At 42.6% G+C, this 19,467-nt stretch overlaps 1 protein-coding gene across 4 annotated transcripts in view; it reads left to right on the top strand.

The window, feature by feature from the left end:
- Positions 1-19,467, top strand: part of COL8A1 (collagen type VIII alpha 1 chain) — a 94,208-nt gene that overhangs the window by 20,603 nt on the left and 54,138 nt on the right. Inside the window, exon 3 of one of the 4 annotated variants that reach the window (XM_083611555.1) lies at positions 10,815-10,907. The exons of the other annotated variants lie outside the window; for them this stretch is intronic. The gene's annotated coding sequence lies outside the window, so the exon portion shown is untranslated. The remainder of the gene's footprint in view (positions 1-10,814; positions 10,908-19,467) is intronic. 4 annotated transcript variants of the gene reach the window in all.

A 19,467-nucleotide genomic window follows, 5' to 3' on the forward strand; every position in this document is an offset into this window, starting at 1 on the left:
ATCGCTAGTTCGAATTCTCGTTCTGACCAGCATGCAGATGATGGGTTGGTCTCAAGTTTTTGCCTGGACTCCCTTTTGAAACAGTTTTCTGTCCATGGTGTTCAAAGTGTTACTTTCTATACTAGCCTGTTTTTTTATTATTTATTTTTATTTATATACCGCCCTATATCCGCAGGTCTCAGGGCGGTTCACAGAATAAAATCAGAATATAAAACCACAAAATACATAATCAAAATAAAAACAACAACCCAATAACCCTCCCCCAATACATTTTAAAAGGGCATAGGATGTCAATCAAATCAATCAAAGGTCTGGTTAAAAAGGAACGTTTTTGCCTGGCGCCTAAAGCTGTATAATGAAGGAGCCAGGCGAACTTCCCTGGGGAGAGCATTCCACAGACAGGGAGCCACTGCAGAAAAGGCCTGTTCTTGTGTTGCCACCCTCTAGATCTTTTGTGGAGGAGACACATCTTGCAAAGACATAAAGTCAGAAGATGATCTGGACTGATTGTGATACTACTGAGGCTGTTCTGGGAGTCCATCCAGTGGGTTATGCCTGCAAGATGGAGAATCTTATGTATTCAGTGGTCTGTTTGCCTGAGCTTGAATCTGAACTAAGGATTCTGAGCCCCTGTGTTCTGATTTGATGCATGATATCCAATCACAGATCATTTCAGGATTGGGGCCTCTGCCATGAGCCCTTAAACTCTGAGTCATGATTTGCAGCTTTGAAGTTTAGACAGCCAATCACATTGCGAGTGGGAGTGGCCCAGGCCTTCAGAAATGTATATAAGCAGTTGCTTTGCCCCTGTTTGTCTGGTTCTGTTAATTTAATAAAGGTTTTTGCCGTTATCACTGTGCCTTGACTCGTGGGAACCCTCTCATTTCTCTTCTCAGCATCCAGACTTGATGTGCCATGATGACCTAGTTGCTGTTCATTTTACTGGTGCATAAATCATTTAAATTGTGATGTAATCACAGCTGAGTAATTTGTGTGTTTGCAAATCAGCAATGCTAACGGGGGAGCTCACTGGCTAATTGGTGGATGGAGACTGAGCCGAGACTTTGTACAAGCCCACGGTTCAGCTGTGCCTTGTCTCTTTGGACAGCTAAACTTGTTCCGTGATATTGTGATGAATAATAAAATCAGATAAGAAAGACGGGTGCCTGAGCCAGGACAATTTTGCACGGTATCTAGAAACTGGAGGGAGTTTGTACACTTCCTTGTCACATATTTACAAAACATGGGAAGCATTAACATGAAGGCGGTGGAGCTGCTTTAATGAGCAGCAAGCATTAAGGGGAAGGGCTGCAACGCAGTGAGACAACAAGTGCTTTGTATGCAGAAGGTTCCCAGATTCATTCCCCAGCAACTCCAGGTAGGCATGAGAATGTTTTCTGTCTGAATTGCTGGAAAGCTGGCTGCCAGTTAGTATTGATAATACTGACCAGCTGAACCCTTGGTCTAAACCAGGCAGTTCCCTGCATTCCTATGTCCCTGGGTCACCGTCACTGTCTTTCAATTTAAAACGCCTGGAAAAAAGAGGCAGCTGAAGGAATTTCACTCTAGACCAGAAGCTTTTAAACACTGGTGTTAGTACAGTGGTACTTCAGGTTACATACACTTCAGGTTACAGACTCCGCTAACCCAGAAATAGTGCTTCAGGTTAAGAACTTTGCTTCAGGATGAGAACAGAAATCGTGCTCCGGCGGCACGGTGGCAGCAGGAGGCCCCATTAGCTAAAGTGGTGCTTCAGGTTAAGAACAGTTTCAGGTTAAGTACGGACCTCCGGAACGAATTAAGTACTTAACCTGAGGTACCACTGTATTAGCATTTATATCCCTCATTTCTCTCAAGTTGTGTTTCAAGGATTATTTATTATTCTTATTATCTTTATATCCTGCCTTTTTCTTCGACGGGACTCAAAGTGGCTTACAAATTAAAACCAGAATTATTGAAAACGTAGGAAAAATAATTTAAAAACAACCAAACATCAGTAGAATTAACTGTCTGTCTGTCTGTGTCTCTAATTTGTTTACAATATACAAATAATTGTGATAAACCTTTTAAAAACAACATTATAAAATACAAAGCAATAAAAGCAAGCTGTTCAAAAGCAATCATCAAAATGCACCAGAAGACATTTAGAACGAGCAGTTAAAATACAGTCCACCCTGACAGCAGCTCAGTGATCAGCACTGCCTGTGCCTTCGTCGCCAAAGGCTGGCCTGAACAGGATGCTCTTAGCCTTTTAGGAGAAGAATAAAGAAGAAGGAGATATTCTGCCTTGGGAACACTTCCCACATCAACGTGTGTGCCCAGGAAACCCAACATGTCTGCCATGCAGTGGCAGAAGCAGTGGGGTGGGCAAAGCCTCTTGCACGCCTATCACTGACCCACTTCTTGTATGACCCACCTCCTGGGTAGACCAGCCCCGTAGGCAGTGCAGGGGGCTACAGCATAGCTGTCAACTTTCAGATTTGAAAATAAGGGATCAGCAGCCTTGAAAATAAGGGATCAGCAACTTCACCTTGCTCACTGGAAGGACAGATCGTGAAGCTGAGGCTCCAATATTTTGCCCACCTCATGAGAAGAGAAGACTCTCTGGAGAAGACCCAGATGTTGGGAAAGATTGAGGGCACAAGGAGAAGGGGACGACAGAGGACGAGATGGTTGGACAGTGTTCTCAAAGCTACAAACATGAGTCTGACCAAACTGCGGGAGGCAGTGGAAGACAGGAGTGCTCTGGTCCATGGGGTCACGAAGAATCGGACGTGACTAAACGACTAAACAACAACAGCAAGCCTCACCTGTCCCAGGGACAGTCTACGGGATATCTAACAATCCGGGATAGCAGCGGGAAGCAGCAGGAAACAGCGCTGGAATAAGGGAATTTCCTGCAAAAAAGGGGAAGGTTGACAGCTATGGGCTACAGGGAGAAAAAGGAACAAGGGAATGTTGCTTTTGCCACCTACCCACTCACATCTTGCACTTCAGTTTGCAAAAGCACCGGAACTTGTGAACTTCAGTGAAGAACTGCTTTTGCAAAGGGAAGGGCTACTTTGGATCCAACCACAGCATTAGTTTGCTTCTTTCCCTCGTTAGATTTGACTTGTCAGCTTGAGGTGTATAAGCAAATGATAGACACCAGCAGCCCAGATTTAAAAACGTAATGTTGGATCTTTCTTAATCCAAACAAATGTATTTGCTTCCCGTTGCTTCTTGACAAGTAAAATCTCCACCCGCCCCTCCCTGCTTCTTCCCGATCCACCCAGCCACAGGGCAATTACATAGGCTCATGTCTTTGTCCAAGTCTCTTGTAGAAAATTCATTCTTTCATAACAAGAAGTAGTTAAGCTTTGAACTTTCCATTTTTTTTGGAAAAGCAAGAATGGAAAAAATGTTTTCATGGGAGAAGAGTGTGCATTTTGGATCTGTCAACTGCTTTTTGCTTATTTCGGGCAGGGGAGGGGGACCCAACTAGAGTATTAGCTGCAATCCAGTCTGGTGTCTGATAAGCCGCACACACTAATTTTGGATTAAGCAGATGAAATACTACTACTTTCATTCTTCTCCAACACTCATTCATATTGAGGAATAGTTTCTCAGAGTTTTGGTTCATTATAACAAGCACATAACTGCTGCAGAAATGCAACAGGTAAACAACAACAACAACAACAACAACAACAACAACAACAACAACAACAACAACAACAACGTTTACACCCTACCCATATGACTGGGTTTCCCCAGCCACTCTGGGCAGCTTACAGTGCATAAAAACGCATATCTGTTTTATGAACTTGCATTGATTTTATACTGGCTTGTCCATTGACTTCCCCCGAAGAATACTGTGAACCAGTTCAGGGAAGCTGCTGGGAACACTCTTAAGGATTGTTAATCTCCTCATAGACTTCTAAGTCCCCAGAATAGAGGGAATACTTATTCACCAGTTTGCCTCTGTGGTATAGATATGACAAATGAAAGAATCTGGCATCCTTTGACAGAAGTTGCAGGATATAGAAAGCAAGAAAGGTGTCCAAGGAATATTGAACTGTGGAGATTTGAGGGCTTTGCACATAAATTTTATGAAATAAATAACATTTAAAATGTCAATATAATGGTCACAACCACCATAAATCAAGTATTCATGACCCAAAAGAGCACATTCTGTTTTCCTGTGCTGCCTTCATATTAATTTTATTCCTGCATTTCAGGGGGTTGGACTAGATGACTCTTGGGGTCCCATCCAACTCCACAATTCTAATATCAAGACTTTACCCAAGCCTCCTGCCACCAACATATCCCAAATATCTGAATAATGTTCGGCTAAAAGGGAATGTTGGCAGTAGGATAAAAACTTTCCTATACCCAGGATTCACATTTGCCTGAGCATTATCCAGATTGAATAATCATTGGGACTGTTATGTACTGAGTTGGATAGCATCCAAACTGCAGCAGTCTGATTGGTCCTAGAACAATAGGATCCAAAAGGCAGCAGTCTGATTGGTCCTAGAACAATAGGATCCAAAAGGCAGCAGTCTGATTGGTCCTAGAACAATACAGCAGTATGATTGGTTGGCAGGAACTACCCAATCATGCTCCAGATAGAAGTGAATCCACAACCTGATTGGCTTACAGTAGAATTCCGGAATTAGCCAATCATGTGCAGCCCATTGTGTAAATAATGTATATAAAGCAGATACTTTGAGGGGACATTCATTCATTCCTCCTCACCACTATGAGCTGAATAAAGAGCATGAAATCACTTTGCGACTCTGAGTATATTTCAGGGACTGTGCTCTTATATGACCAATACATTAGAGCAGGAATGAGGAACTTCAGGCTCAAGGCCCAACCATGGCCCTTCATTTCTCTATCTGGCTCTTAGGACTTTCCCCAGGCCACACTCCACATTGGCCCTGCTCCACAGCTTTCTGCTCAAGTGCTCTTGACCACCTGGAATGTGTCCTTAAACTGTACTAATGCTTCTTGCTTGGTTTGCTGGATAGGGTGGAGAGGTGTGTGTGTAGAAACCTCAGACTTTCGCGTGACTGGAGTGTGGTCTATTCTAGAAAGGTAAGAGCCACATACAGTGGTACCTTGGGTTAAGAACATAATTCGTTCAGGAGGTACGTTCTTAACCTGAAACTGTTCTTAACCTGAGGTACCACTTTAGCTAATGGGGACTCGCGCCGCCACCACCGCGTGATTTCTGTTCTCATCCTGAAGCAAAGTTCTTAACCCGAGGTACTATTTCTGAGTTAGCGGAGTCTGTAACCTGAAGCGTCTGTAACCTGAGGTACCACTGTATCTAATAATAATAATAATAATAATAATAATAATAATAATAATAATAATTTATTTATACCCTGCCCATCTGGCTGGGTTTCCCCAGCCACTCTGGTTGGCTTCCAACCAAATATTAAAAACAATACAGCATCAGACATTAAAAACTTTCCTAAACAGGGCCACCTTCTGTTGTCTTTTAGAAGTAAAATAGTTGCTTATTGCCTTGACTTCTGCTGGGAGGGCGTTCCACAGGGCAGGCGCCACTACCTAGAAGGCCCTCTGCCTGGTTCCCTGTAGCCTCGCTTCTCGCAGCGAGGGAACCGCCAGAAGGCCCTCGGCGCTGGACCTCAGTGCCCGGGCTGGATGAAGGGGTTGGAGACGCTCTTTCGGGTATACAGGACCAAAGCCGTTTAGGGCTTTAAAGGTCAACACCAACACTTGGAATTGTGCTCGTACATCCATTGTTCCGCACACTTTTGGCTCTGGCCCCACTCACTTCTGGCATGTGGCCCCAAGAATGTTTCCTACAAAGGAAGGTGGCCCTCAGGAGCCCTCACCAAAGCATTAGAGTTTCTTAGTGCACAGAGGCATTTTTGCTGGCTTCTTCAGAATTGCAGAACTTTCTGTCCCAGGAGATCTGTTAAAGAACAGTAGATGGCCATTTTTTGTTAGAGTTTCACAGTCTCATAGATAAATGATGATAGAATCAGAATTATAGAATCATAGAGTTGGAAGGGACCCCAAGGCTCATCTAGTCCAACCCTCCTGCAATGCAGGAATCCCATCTAAAGATCCATGACAGGTGGCCATCCAATCTATGCTTTAAAACTTCCAGTGAAGGAGAGTCCACCACCTCCCAAGGGAGTCAACTCTACAGTCAAACAGCTCTTACTGTCAGAAAATTATTCCTGTTGTTAGTTGGAATATCCTTTCTTGAAATTTGAAGCCATTGGTTCAAGTCCTACCCGCCACACCAGGGGCAAAAACAAGCTTTCTGCATCTTACCTGTGACAGCCTTTTAGATACTTGAAGATGGTTATCATACTTCCTCTCAGTCTCCTCTTTTCCAGGCTAAACATACCCAGCTCCTTCAACCGTTCCTCATAAGGCTTAGTTTCCTGACCCTTGATCATCTTGGTTGCCCGCCTCTGCACACATTCCAGCTTGTTAATATCCTTCTTAAATTATCTTGATTAATAGCTTTGATGTATCTAGTCTGGAATAGCTGCGCTTTCAGTTCTTCATTTCTGACTCCCCTTGAAGCATACAAACACATACATGCAATATGGATGCACATGCGTGTAGGGATCAAACTGCAGCCTTGATGTGATTTCAGCTACATCCACAAACAGATCTTTTCATGGTCGCTTGTGGCATTTTAGCACTGTGATGGAGAACATGGGCACATCAGTAAAAATAAAGAATTTTGATGCAATTGTACGTCATTCACATCAGAGCTGAATTTTGTAGTCTTTGATTGATGGTGGACACCTGCATTTGCAGCCAGACTGGTGGTGGTGGTGAGATGTCAACAAGTGGTAGGAACTGAGAGCTGATGAAAACTCTGCATGCTTGAGTTCCAGCTTGAATTCCTTATTAAAAGCACAACCCACAAGGCGTGGAACGCAGGGCAGAGCAAACCCTCTGAGCAGTCACAGAATGGAATGGGGAAGCTGGCTCATCCTGAATCACTTGCCAGTTGAAGACTTGGCATAATCTCTGAGATGGTCTGAAAAACGGTTTTTAAGCAAACATGACTCGTAGGCTTCCCCCTCCTTTTTTATTCTCTTCCAGGGCTTAATAAAATTTCCTTAATTCTCAAACTTTTTCCTGTCTGCTTTACATACCATTCTTTCAACCATGAGGAGATGAATTGGTCCAAAGTCAGCTCTTGGCTCTTCTGTACTTTCCATTCAGAATGTGTCTTGTTACATTCTGTGTTCCTATCTGAATGTTACATTGGAGGGTTTTCTTTCTTCCTGAGCTCAAATGCATGCTATGTTGTGTGGGCAGTAAAAAGAAGAAGGGGGGGAGCACACTGTTCATCTTGACTTTCTCAAACTAGGTTGAATCAAAGGTTTTAAGAGTAATTGAAAACATATTTTTACAACTGTAAAGAGACGGTTAGGCGTGGAAGCCATAGAAATATATTCAGAGCCACATTCTTTTCTCAACGTTTATTTCTTAATAAGTGTAATCTTGCACCTAAGGAACCCTAAAAAAAATGTTCATTGCGCTGGATCAGCTGGAGAGCAAAGCCTTGAATGGCACATAATGAAGATTGGTGCAAATTAGATGAAGGGTTCCAATACAGTACGCTAAGCCTTTAATCAAGTGGGACTGGAAATGTTTAGAACCTTCTGACACACATTAGATGCCTTGTATGCCTCCACACAGGTGGTATCAATCTAAAAAAAGCCCCAAAAACCAGGACTTCCAGTTTTAGGAGCAAGCAGAAAAAATAAACACACGTGCATGTATTTAGGTGCCTATACGGAATATGGCCAAAGCTCATTTTTTCCATTAGTCAAGGGGACACTCAAAACAGCTGGATTTTTCAAAACATGAATTAATTGCTATTTTCATTCAGTTAGACTGAAATGGAGCTGGTGAAGGGGTCAGTAACGATTCTGGAAGGGGTGTTCCCTGCAGTTGCCCTGCAACCCTGTGGGTACCTACTATATCCTTCAAGGAAGCAACTTCAGTGAAGAGAGCGAGGGAACTGATGGCTGGGTGCACCTGTGCTTGGCTGCAGGCATAATGGCCCTGAGGAGGGGAAATTCAAGTGTGCCCATGTAACATGCAGTAAGAACTCATGCAGATGAGCCAGTGGGGATGTAAAGGATGTGCGGAGCAGGGTAAGAACAGGGCAACTTCTAAAATAGCATCCCAGCAGCCATACAGCAGGTTCTGGGAGAATGTGGTTTCCCCATGGCAGCAGCACTTCATTGAAGAGACTGCCTGGACTAGGGATGGCTGAGTCAGACTATTTTCTGTCAATTTCAAACATATTACTGTATTTTCAAACATATTACTGTAATTGGCATGCCTGCTCTGTTCCTTTTCTGTGGTTTTTTTTTAATGAACAAAAATGTGTATTTTAATGCATATTTTATCACAAAATGCACATTAAGTGCATAATTTGTCTCCACTTATTTTATTCCAAAATAGGCAAAATAGACATTTTAAATGCATTTTTGTGTGTTTTTAGCCAAGGCCTGTATTGCAAGATTTGGAGAAATGCAAAATCTGATTGACTGCTATGTTTTGATCAAGCCATTTTTTCTGGGATCTGTAAACCAGGTCAGTTCATGTTGCAATTCATAAATCAAATTCCTTGAGTATCCCTACTCTGGGGACTCCCCCCTTTCATTATAAATCCAGGGGGTTAGGGATAGCACACACGTTAAATAAGGTAATTTATTATACCTGAAGAGTTGGGAGGAAGAACTTTGTAGGGAGAGTAACAGGATTGAAATGTGTCAGATGGTTTTCTAAAACTAAAACCCATCCTCCATGGCACTGTTGTATGCCTTCTTTACATTAATTGGTGCAGATCTTTTCTGTGGCATCACATATAGGTCAACATTTAAAATATACACAGAAACCAGGCTAATGTCAAGGTTTCAAAGCCTGTCAAAGCCCACACCCCAACAGGGGTCTGACTGCCAACCACAGAGCCCAGGCCAGCTACAGGCTTTGATAGGGGCTTTGGGGTATAGCCTTAATAGGCTCACTTCTTGCCGCTTGTGGTACTGGGTGGTCACCACTTACATTTCCCACAATGTCCTTGAGGGACACTGAGTTAACAACACTAAGGAATTTAAATGGTGGCCACTTGGCCACCCAACACTGAACACCATGAGAAATTTAGAGGGAGGGAGCTGCCTAGTGACTCCACATGGCGATGTCGGGTTTGGCCAGAGCCCTTTGGCTTTCCTCTTCCTCCTTGCTCTTGCTGCCTAATCACCTGCCATCACTGAATATAAGCGGCAAACCATGCCTACCCAAAATACATAATAAAAGCATAAATGAGAACAACCCAATAATCTCTCCCTCCTCAACATGTTTTAAAGGAACATTGGATGTCAATCAGCCAAAGGCCTGGTTAAAGAGGAACGTTTTTGCCTGGCGCCCAAATGTGTATAATGAAGGCACCAGATGAACCTACCTAGGGAGAGCATTCCACAAACGGGGAGCCATTACAGAGAAGGCCCATTCTCATGTTGCTACTCTCCAGACCTCTCATGGAGGAGGCACACGAAGAAGGGCCTTAGAAGATGATCTCAGGGTCCGGGTAGGTTCATATGGAGAGAGGCGGACATTGAGGTATTGCGGTCCTGAGCACTTGACACCGTATGGCTGCAAAGGAACAATAACAATCTCAAAATGAGTCCACAGTTGTTCCTTGGCTGTACACTGGCTGTGAGTGGCTCTCTGTGGTTTCAGATGAGGTTTCCCCCTTGGTCCTACCTAGAGACGCTGAGAACTGAAGCTGGGACCGTTTTCATGCAAAGCATGCAGTCCACAGCAGTAGCCACCAGTGTGGTGATATGTGTTTTTATATTGAGCTACTGCAACTATGTGGTGGCTGATGGGAAGGCAGGCCTAGTCAACTTGGCACAGGTGCTACATGAAGTACCATTGGGCCTATGTGTAGCAGTACATATACTGGGTGAACCAGGCCTGACTTCCCAACCCCATATTGTTACATGCCTGGGTCTTTCTCTTTCGGCCACTGGTCTGAATACTGCAGCCTGCAGCTTGGGGGCCTGTGTATATTGTGCAAGGAGGTAGTTTCTATCCTGAAAATAGGAAGTTGATTCAAAGCCAGGCTCACGCTTTCCTCAGTCACTTTAACTCCGCACAAGGTTCACAGAAATTTAATCCAGGAGGAATATACAATCTGAAGACGGGATGTTTCTTTTCAAAAGAAACAGAGTGTATCGACAGATACACTTGTCGCGGCACTTGTGCTGCGACTCTGCTGGCTAGTCCTCCGGCATTATAGAACATTATAATTAACACCAGGTGACTTGGAGGAGTTTGATGAACAGCAATACATTGGGGGGGCCCTCCTGTACAGCCACCTGTAAATCATCAGAACCTTTCCCTTAATGAAGGCTGTGATAGAGAAATTCTATGTCTTTTCATTCTCATCAGTGGTGCTGGAAAGGCTGAGTGTGTGTGTGTGTGTGTGTGTGTGTGTGTGTGTGTGTGTGTGTAAAAAATTAAAATGAGGTGCTGGTACTCATATCTTTATAAAATGCCGTCATGTGTGTGCACAGGGGGAGAGATGAGGCTTCTCCATACGTACCATCACAGAAAAGCCACATATGTATATGAAAATGAGATACCAGCACACACCAGAAGAATTTCCTGTCTCCAGTTATTCAGAGTTACAAACTGGCAGTTCGGACATCATGAGATGGCCTTGGAAATTTCCAAAAGATTGCTTTTGTTTTCCGGGACTTGAGAATAAATACCGTACACAAACCTCTTGTTTTCCTTTGAAACCATAGGGACTGGAAACAAAAACAAGCCACATGAAAAGAATGGAGCTAATATGCTGAGGATTCAGAGGAGAGTTTTTAGGAAGGTTCTTGAGAATCTGTGTGAGTTCATTCTCCTCATTCTTACTCCAAAGAGCTCAGGGTACCATGCCCCCCTTTCCCCCGTTTTATTCTTACAACAACCTGTGAAGTAGATTAGACTGAGAGGGACAGCGACTGCTGCACGGTCCTCTGAGGAGCTTCATGGCCGGTTAGGTATTTGAATCTGGATCTTCCTTATCCTTATTCAACTCACTCACACTTTCCCCTGCCTCTTCTCTGCCCTGAAAAGTGATGTAATGGCTTTGCTCATATCCAGCTCTTAATATAATCAGCTTGCAAAACTATTGAGACATGACATTTGCAAACTGTCTTGTTCCTACTTTTAAGGATGAAAGCAGAAGTCCAGCAGACTAAACTATCAAATTATTGTGATGATACAGTCTAATTTCTTGAATAAGACGTAGTAGAAATAAGTAATGACAACAACAATTTGCTATTATTAATTGAAGCTTTCCAAAGAACTTGGGTTTCTTTATACTTCTATTGAAAACTATATGCCAAGTAGGCTTTGCTTTTTGGATATAAGAAAATTACTGTCACTATTCCATTTCTCATGACAAATGATCTTTATAACAGAGACCGAGAGGGCTGTGTTTATTTTATTATATACTATTTATATCCCATCTTTCTTCTGTCATGGAATCCAAGGTGGCATGTGTGTAGTTTCCAGGAATAGGAACATGGGAAGCTGCCTTATATTAGGGCAGAACATTGATCCATGTATCTCAGTATTGTCTACACTGACTGGCAGTGGTACTCCATGGTTTCAGGCAGCCCTACCAGGAGGTGCTGTAGATTGGATCTGGGACCTTCTTCATTCAAAACAGATGCCCTACTACTCAGTTATGACCTTTCTTACTTTGCAATAACATATTGATAATGTGTGGTCTGAGAGAACTCCTATTAAAATTGTTGGAGATTAAGTCAGAAGCATCCTTCTTTAAAACACATGTTTTTACAATGCCCTACACTTTCTAAGTTTTGGGAGAAAGTAGTGGATTACATAAATATGACTGTGCAGAAAAATATTCATAGGAAAATATTCTTTTGAGCTACATATGTGGAATGTGACATCCGGACAACGTAAATGGGTATTTCATGCCCCTTTTGTGACCAAAATACTGATACTGATGCACTGGAAAGATGAATGTACAGGTCCATTTAATCAGTGGATTAAAGATATGACTACAGTTGCAAATTATGAATGGACTGCTTATAGATGTAGACTTTTCATGGACAAATATAGTGTTATCTGGAACGCATTCATAAAAAATATAGTAGGTTTCTTATATATGGATAATAATACTTGTACATTAGATAAATATATAGGGAATTGTAATAGTTAACTTTTATAATGATACACCTTTTTTAAATTATGTTCAATTAAAGTTTTCATTAATTTAAAAAATAATAATAACATGTTAGTCCTCCCAACTTTAGACTGGAGAACTGTGTGTGCTAGGACTGAAATGAAGGATCAATAAAAGATTTTTGTGGTGATAGTGGGGAAGTGAAAATGGACCGCTGAACATGTTCTGGAGGCAGCAACTTCAGGGAACATGGTTAGTCTTAGCAGTGGTGGACTTCCTTAAGACTGTGGCAGCAGCAAACCTTTCAGATTTTTACCTCTCAGAATGGCCCCAAACAGCATTGTTCCAGGGGAAATGGTAGATGGGCTGCAGAGCCTATCACAGATACCCCACCCCCAATTTCTCCACCCCACAAAAAAATTAATACCTCCTCTTTAATGTATGGGCTGCAGAATTTGGGCCATTTGTAGTATGCATGTGCACACACACACACACCCAACCCTTGTGTCCCCTTGTTAGTTTGTTAATTTGTCAAACCAAAGTTTCCTGTGAGGTTCAGACCAGGAAACTGTGATTAGAGTGATCCACTCAAATACAGGTTGCGTACCAGAATAAACCTGTGGTTTGTAATCCTGGTTCAGAGGGTTTACTCAAACGACAGTTTGTCGATTTGGACAATACTGAAAAGCTGTGCTTTGACAAGCTAGGATGTGTTCTTTTAAACCAGGTTCACAAGGAGAGGAAGGACCATGCATGCATAGGATTTGTTTGGTTTTCCAAACCATAGCTTGGAGGATTAGAGAACACAATGTCAGAATGGAGCCACTAAACTTTACCAAATAGATCAGTCTCATTTCTTTCTGTCAACAAATCCATTTGTGAGTTTGATTTTTCTTCTTCACCTTTTTAGGGTTTACTTCTCATGCATTTACCTCTGCCCCCCCCCTTTTTAAAGAAATCACAAATAAAAATGTTATGCATGTACAATAAGGCTGAGAAGTCCGAGAAGGGTTCTAATCTTACTATAATTAGTTTTTATTGAAAAGGCCTGCTTCTTTTTGTAGCTGAAAGCTTCCAGCTCCTGCTTTCAAATCCACCCTTGGTATAGAATATCAAATTTTTGGTCTCATTGTTCATGTTCTTGGTTTGGCATGGAAGCATACAGTGAGAGGATTTGGAGATGTCCCTGGAAAAATTTTACCTTCCCCCTTTCAGCCAGAACCAAAGATCCAGCTCTACTGCTTTCAGAGTCTCAAAATTCCTACAGTTCACCTTGTCACTGAGTAGACAGGCCAGAACTTCCTGTGCCTACTTTCCTCCCAGACAGGTGATTTCCCTCTGATAGTGCTCATCGTCTGTTCAGGAGGAGTCACCCTTGAGTGCAAAGGTGGATTGCTGTGCTTCAGCAGTGCTGAATGGGGGTCACCGAGCCCATGGACATCTCTCCTAAAATGATGTATTATTAATTTAATAATGATGTAAGTGTATGCGGGAGGTGTGGGGGAGTCCCAAGTAACAATTGAGAGATGTTAAATGGACAATGATAAGTGCTTATCTAATATATGCTCTATTTGAAAACTTTAATAAATATATTATAAAAAAAAAAAAATAAAATGAGATTGGAACTCAAGACACCCTTCATGTCACAGCTCACCAAACCACTGAGTCATTGCATCAGCAGAAAATATGCAGACTCCCATTTTTTTGGAACTGCCCACAGATCATTTCGGCAATCTCACTACTCAGAGGTTTATAACACAGCATGTGCACACATATAAATAATTTCCCTACTTTCCCTCTTCCTTCCATCTTCAAAGAGCAAGCACTGCATGACCAGATGTTTTTTTTAAAGACATCCAGAACCTCCACACTTGACCCTCATTTGTCTAGTTAAAAAGAGATAGTTGCTCTGAAAAAATAATGATGTGTTCTTGAAATCGGGCTTTAAAACAGACAGTGAAACTCTAGTTATAAATTTCCACTCCACAGTTGAAATTTAAGTTAGCTTGCCATTGCCGTGTGATGTATCTAAGCTTAGCTGTGTTACTCAACCTGTCACACAGCTTATAGCAGCACTGTGTACATTTAGTCAGAAGTCTGCTCTATGGAGTTCAATGGGACTTACTGCTAAATTAGTGTGTACGACAGTGGTTTCCTGCAGGTTTGGAGAACCCCAGTGTGCCACTATGAAATCTACATTTGAAAATTCAGCAGCTATATTGGATGCCTCCAACACACTATGCTCTATGGAACCAGAAGTCTTCAAGCAAAACTGACCTGTACCCACTTCTCAGTGTGGACTCAATTCATGCCAGAGCCAATATGAGCAACTTTGGCAAACTTCTGGAGAACTTTCAGCTAAGTAATCTAGGAGGCTCTCCCAACTATTTCTGGAATAAACTGCAGATGAAGTTTCCATCCATCCCTAGAATTGAAATATATATCTAGCACACACACACACACACACACAAACACACACACACAGTGGTACCTTGTGTTAAGTACTTAATTCGTTATGGAGGTCCATTCTTAACCTGAAACTGTTCTTAACCTAAAGCACCAATTTAGCTAATGGGGCCTCCGGCTGCCGCCGCGCCGCCAGAGCACGATTTCTGTTCTCATCCTGAAGCAAAGTTCTTAACCCAAGGTACTACTTCTGGGTTAGTGGAGTCTGTAACCTGAAGTGTATGTAACCCAAGGTATCACTATATATATATATATATATATATATATATATATATATATATATACACACACACACACACCCATTATTTTATTTAAGATATGATAACACCATCATACTGGTCAAAATCTCTGAAGAGGTTCATTTTTTTCAACCAAAAATAAACACAAGGCATGTTAAGGCTCATTATCCTGATCTGAAGGGTTTGGGTTTTTGTTGTGGTCAGACTAATCCATTTTACTTTCAATATATGATTCTATTCTCTTTTTTTCAAGTGTAAAGCAAAGCTGTCCACCTTCCCTTTTTTTGCGGAAAATTCCCTTATTCCAGCACTGTTTCCCGCTGCTTCCCGCTGCTATCCCGGATTGTTAGATATCCCGTAGACTGTCCCCGGGACAGGTGAGGCTGCTGATCCCTTATTTTCAAATCTGAAAGTTGACAGCTATGGTGTAAAGTGATGTAGAGAACCCTCCCACCACTACTGCTTTATTTATTTCTTCCTCCATCTACCCACTAGTAGCTATGTTTAAGTGTGGGACAAAACAGCAGAGATTCGAATATGAAGTAAAAACAAAATACATTATATTTTATTTAAAATGCTTATTCATATGAAGACACGTGGGGAGGTTCATGTGCAAATCCTTATATGTTTCCTGTCACTTTAAATGATATAGAAAACACAATACAGAGCTTCTGCCGCTGTAAGAGCTTAGTTATCTAAGCCTTTGTCCCCTTCCTCCATTAGGAACTGCAACCAACAATGCTATATCACTCATTCCCAGTTAACAGTCATCAACAAGGCACTGAGGAGTGCACTTGCAGTCTTCCATCAGGTCCATAACCACTTTCCATTGGAGTCTGTTCCCCTCTGCCTCCCAACATTTAGCCCTAAATGTTGCCCAGGCTCTGATAAAGCAGAATGACATCATCATCATCATTTTTAATTTGTATAGCGTCTTTCTATCTTACAATACTCAAGGCGGTTTACAAGCTGAAGAAACAAAAAATGTACATCTTATAACAATCTAATGCAATAAAAAATGTGATAATAAAACATAACTTTAAAATAGGTAACCTATATCAAAAAAGTAACATTCAACAATCATTAGAATAGTATTAAACAATAATAATAATAACATATAAAAGTTAAACAGAAATCCACTCAGCAGTTACAATAAATAATAAACTAAATAAATAATAAAACAGTGGCAAGCCACGGTACATAAAATAATACAATACAAATTGAGAAGCAGAGACTAGAGGGTGGGGCAAGGCAGGTGGAAGGAGGCCTTGCCTGACTGACGAAGTCTCTCCCCTCACAGTTCTTCCTCCAGGACCAGCTCCCTTATGAGGACTCCTAGGGCCAAAGAGTGGGGCAAGGCAGGTGTAAAGAGGCCTTGCCTGATGGAGTCTCTCCCCTCATCAATGGTTTCCCCATTTCGTTCCTGCTCTCTTCCCTCCCAGTTCCTTGGCAGCACACAGCAGCGGAAGCCCTCCCCACCCACATAGCAGGACCCTTAGAAAAAGGTCATAATAATCCTCTCAAAGCGTTCTCACAGAAATCTGCTTTCAGACATAGTTTTGACAAATTCCTGTTTTTATCTTGGAAATCTTGTCTACGAGGAGCTGCTAGTAGGGTCAGATTGTTCATGGCCTGTGCAGTTCTAAGGATGGAAAAGGCACATTAGATCATCCTGCCTCCCTGCCAGAACGGCATTGTTCCTCGCAGTACGTTTTCAAGTGCTTATTTTTATGGGTCCCCAGGGAGAGGAGAGATTCTCTCACTTCCTTTGGAAGACTATTCCGCAGCCTAACCCAGCCAGGGACTTTCCCTGGTATTTGGTCTTGTGTATCTCTGCTGGTCCCCCTCTAGTGGTGTCCATTACTGAACGACACTCCCTTTCAACCAGTCAAACACCCATATTTTCATCTCACACTCAACGTTAGGGATCACGGAGGAAATTCAATCCAATTTGAATTTAAACCGTCCTAATATGCACTTTAGGGACGCGGGTGTAGCTGTGGGTTAAACCACAGAGCCTAGGACTTGCCGATCAGAAGGTTGGCGGTTCGAATCCCCGTGACAGGGTGAGCTCCCGTTGCTCGGTCCCTGCTCCTGCCAACCTAGCAGTTTGAAAGCACATCAAAGTGCAAGTAGATAAATAGGTACCACTCCGGCGGGAAGGTAAACAGCGTTTCCGTGTGCTGCTCTGGTTCTCCAGAAGCAGCTTAGTCATGCTGGCCACATGACCCAGAAGCTGTACGTCGGCTCCCTCGGCCAATAACGCGAGATGAGCACTGCAACCCCAGAGTTGGCCACGACTGGACCTAATGGTCAGGGGTCCCTTTACCTTTACCTAATATGCACTTTACGAAACAAGAGCAATCCTTTGAAACTCTCATGTCTACGAATTTTCGCAATATACATATACTAGGGTAAATTGGCTATTAAAATATACGTACAGTGGTACCTCAGGTTAAGAACTTAATTCGTTCTGGAGGTCCATTCTTAACCTGAAACTGTTCTTAACCTGAGGTACCGCTTTAGCTAATGGGGCCTCCCGCTGCACGATTTCTGTTCTCATCCTGAAGCAAAGTTCTTAACCCGAGGTACTATTTCTGGATTAGTGGAGTCTGTAACCTGAAGCATCTGTAACTTGAGGTACCACTGTATTAGGGAGAATATGTTATTTTAGTGGAAACTGCTCTGCAAAAATCATGAAGACTGTTTCTGCACGTGCTGTGGAGGGAAATGAGGGGCAGATGGGGCTCGTCAACTTGGGATGGTAGCCCATCTAAGAGAAGGAAAACTGTGGTCCTGAACTTCCACTGCCTGGCAGCTATACTCATTCATGAGAAAGGTTTTGGGAGTAAATCCTGATGAAAAATCTGTACCTGCTGCCTTGCCTGACAACACTGGGAGAAGAAAAGGCTAATGAGTAAACCCTACGCAAATCCGGAGTGGAGTCCTTAGGACAGTTGGATGGCTTCTTGTACTCCTCCTTCCAGCAACTCCTGCTGCCAAGCTGGTACCAAATGTATTGCTCTGCTTTCCTTTGGACCACATCAGCGAAGCCAAGAGGAGGGCCAGTCTGCCTAGGGACCATTCCACCATGGATGTGATGTGCTGAAATCAGCATTTTAACCAGTGCTGGGAAAGGTATGAGCTGGTGAGCTGGTTCTGGGAAACACACGCTTAAGCAGTTGGAACACAGCATTAGTTGAATGATAAGCCAGGAGGAAATGTTTTGTGCGGCAACAGCTGCTCTTGGCAAGGTTGTGGAATGCACAGAAAGATTTGGTTGGTTTGTCTGAAGCGAGCCTCCTCACCCTCAAGGTGCACTGCATCCCCTAGAATATGCTGCCATGTGGTTCCTGGCATTAGTATTGACTGAGATACATGTGTTGGAAGCAATCAGGCCATCACATGTTCCTTTCCCACTAATTAGAATGAGGGACCATTCTGCAATCTGATTATGGTAAAGCTCTCTCAAAAACCAGCACCATCAGTGCTTTTTTAATGGCAGAACGTGCCAGAACACAATTCCGGTATCTTTTTTGGTCAAATCCGCTCACCTTCTCTGGTGGGTGCATCTATCTCCTCAAGCGAAACCCTCTTCTCAGGGTAAGAGTAAATGGTTTGCATGCAAAAAGTCCCATGTTAATTCCCTGGGCATTTCCCCTTACATAGGGCCAAGAATCCTGCGTATGTCCCCTGTCTAGAATCCTGGACTGCTGCCGTCTGTCAGTGTAGACAAAACTGACTTAGATGGACCAAGATTACTCAATATAAGGCAGCTTCTTATGTTCGTAGATCTCCCCGCTGCCATGCACTTTGGCAAACCACTCAATCTCAGCCCTGCATCTTCAGTGTGAAGATTAGAATGCAACCTTATGGGTTTGTTGTAAGGCTTGCAGGAGATAATGTATGAGATGCTCATTTCTGAATGCTAAAAAACACTATGCAAAGTGCTCTGCTTCTCTGGATGTGATAGGGTGTTGTTTCTTATTAGGAATGTGTTCAGTAACACGTCTCCATTGTCTGAGCTCCAAGGGAAGCCTTGCAACAAATTTGTCCCTCGAGCACTTTGGGTCCAGGACGCAGGAAACCTGGCAATTGCAGAAAAATGTTGGCAAGTGGATTTTGCAACCTACCGTTTGTGTAAAAATCCAGTTTATTAAAAACAATAAACACACAGCCCAGTGTTATGCCAATTTAATTATACAATTTTAGAGATTTAGTGCTCCCACCGATTTTTTTTTTTAATTGTTTGAGCATTATGAGTAAGATCCGGACAGATTCTGTTTCTAGTTTGGACTTGATCATAAAAATGACGTAATAAAAGGAATTCAAATGAATCACCTCTTGGAGAAAGAGAAAATAAGTTACTGAATTCTACAGAAGTTAGACAGGAAGGTGTAGTGTTTCTTTAAACACTTTAATTAACAAGCATCCTGATTCCTTCTGAATAGTGTAGGTCAGTGACGGCCAAACTTGGCCCTCCAGCTGTTTTGGGACTACAACTCCCATCATCCCTAGCTAACAGGACCAGTGGTCAGGGATGAT

Source organism: Podarcis filfolensis (genome assembly GCF_964270895.1).
Source record: "Podarcis filfolensis genome assembly, chromosome: 4".
Lineage (NCBI taxonomy): Eukaryota > Metazoa > Chordata > Lepidosauria > Squamata > Lacertidae > Podarcis > Podarcis filfolensis.